We start from the raw sequence: 2,500 nt of genomic DNA, 5'->3' as shown, positions 1-2,500 counted from the left end.
CCGCGAATTGCAGTACCCGATTCGGCCCGCCGGGGGGCGCTGCCGCCGGGGGAAGAGGGGGACGGGCCGGGCCTGGCGCCGGGCTCCGCCGGACGCCCGGCGCTGCCCCGTCTCGGCCTCGGAAGGGGGAGTCGGGGGAACGGGAGGCCGGGAGTCCCGGAGAAAGAGAGAGAGAGAGAGAGAGAGATAGAGAGACCTCCGCGGTTCCGCCTTCGACCGCCGGGGGGCGCCGCGCACCCGTCCGCACGGGCCCGTCCCGGTGGCTCCCGGCAGGGCTCTCCCAAACCCTCTCCCAGGGCCCCGGTCCGGGAGCCCGACTGCGTCCGCTCTCCGCTTCCAGAGAGGAGGCTGTCGGACGGGGAGAGCTGGTACCGGGCTCCTGGAGCCCTGCCTGGGCAGCCTATGGAAGGGAGGGAGCCCTGGCCCTGCTGCTCTCCGAGCTCCGGCCCTGCTGCTCTCCGAGCTCCGTGCCTGCTCTGCCACGGGTCCTTTCGCAGGAGCTCCAGGGAAACGGGCTTTTCGGCCCCTGACAGAGTCCCGGCTCTCTCGCTCGCCTCGTTGGTACCTACTGATCCGGCGGAGGTGTTCTCCGGCGGGTAGCGACACGGACGGCCGAGGGCGCGCTTCACCCAGGCTTCAACCGTCTCCTCCCCGAGCCCCTGGAAGTGCAGCTGGGCCGCGGGCGCCCCGGTCCGCACTCATCTGCGAAACTTCCACAAATTGCAGTACCCGATTTGGCCCGCCGGGGGGCGCTGCCTCCGGGGGGAGAAGGAGACGTGCCCGGCCCGTACGTCGGGCTCCAACGGATGCCCGCCGTGGACCCTTTATAGGCCCCATCCTGGTCCTGCCATGCTGTTATCGGAGCTCCACGGCTATCTTGTCACTAAACCTTTCGTTTGAGCTCCAGGGCTTTTTGCTTTTTGTAACCCGGTTCCTGGAGCCCTGCCTGGGCAAAATCGGATGCAAGAAGGCCCTGCCCATGCTGATCTCTGAGCTCCGCGCATCTTCTGTCACGGGTCCTTTCGCAAAAGCTCCAGGGAAACAGGCTTTTCGGCCCCGGACAGAGTCCCGGCTCTCTCGCTCGCCTCGTTGGTACCTACTGATCCGGCGGAGGTGTTCTCCGGCGGGTAGCGACACGGACGGCCGAGGGCGCGCTTCACCCAGGCTTCAACCATCTCCTCCCCGAGCCCCTGGAAGTGCCGCTGGGCCGCGGGCGCCCCGGTCCGCACTCATCCGCGACACTTCCGCGCTGGAGTCCGACGCTCGCCGGCCGCGTCCCCCGGCCCGCGGGGGCCCGGGGGGAGGCCCGACGCGTGCGGGGGGAGGCGGCGGGCGGCGGGGGCGCCCCCGCGCCACCCGACGGCGCCCCCCGGTGGCCAGAGGCGGCTCGGAGCGAGACGATCGGGGGGGGACGGCGGCGCGTGACCCGCCCCGGCCCCCTTGGCCCAGCGGACGGGCAGGCGGCTCCCGGGCGACCCCCCCCGATCCCCGCCGCGGCGCCCCCCGGTGGCCGCCTGACGCCACTGCGGGGGGTGCAGATTCCGTGTGTCCTCTCGGATAAAAACAAAAGAAAAGGTTCCCGTCGGGCGAAAGTAAGTGGGACGCAGGGCCCCGGGCCCCGACGGTCCGCGCGCGCGGCGCCCCCCGCTGGCCGGTCGAAGGGAGGACAAAAATAAAATGAAAAAAATTTCAAAAAAGCACTCGCCCCAAACAGACGAAAGGTACCCGGTCCGCCCGGATGAACCCTCCCCCGTGTCCCCGCCGCGGCGCCCCCCGCTGGCCAGCCGAGGTAATACACGATTGAGAGGGGGGGAGTGAAAAACAGGGGCAAAAAATGAAAAACACCCCACCCGTTTGAATGCAAAGTCCCGGAGCGGCCAGGGGTGGACGCCGGTCCGCGCGCACGGCGCCCCCCGCAGGCCAGTTGAAGGGAAGAACGGAACGAGACTTAAAGATAAAAAAAAATTTCAAAAAAGCACTCGCCCCAAACAGATGAAATGTACCCGGTCCGCCCGTGTCCCCGCCGCGGCGCCCCCCGCTGGCCAGCCGAGGTAATACACGATTGAGAGGGGGGGAGTGGAAAAAAAAAGGGCAAAAAAATGAAAAACACCCCACCCATTTGAATGCAAAGTCCCGGAGCGGCCAGGGGTGGACGCCGGTCCGCGCGCACGGCGCCCCCCGCAGGCCAGTTGAAGGGAAGAACGGAACGAGACTAAAAGATAAAAAAAAATTTCAAAAAAGCACTCGCCCCAAACAGATGAAATGTACCCGGTCCGCCCGTGTCCCCGCCGCGGCGCCCCCCGCTGGCCAGCCGAGGTAATACACGATTGAGATTAAAAAAAACCAGGCAAAAGACAAAAACACACCACCGATTTAAATGCAGTGTTCACGAGCGCCAGTCCGCGCGCGCGGCGCCCCCTGCTGGCCGCGTAAAAAAAAAAAATAATAATAATAATAATAATCCACCGTTGTGAATTTGCGATGTGTCCGGTACGGCGGC

This window comes from Pseudophryne corroboree, unplaced genomic scaffold (genome assembly GCF_028390025.1).
Source record: "Pseudophryne corroboree isolate aPseCor3 unplaced genomic scaffold, aPseCor3.hap2 scaffold_228, whole genome shotgun sequence".
NCBI lineage: Eukaryota > Metazoa > Chordata > Amphibia > Anura > Myobatrachidae > Pseudophryne > Pseudophryne corroboree.
The sequence above is the reverse complement of the archived record's forward strand: the minus strand, read 5'-3'. Positions refer to the sequence as shown.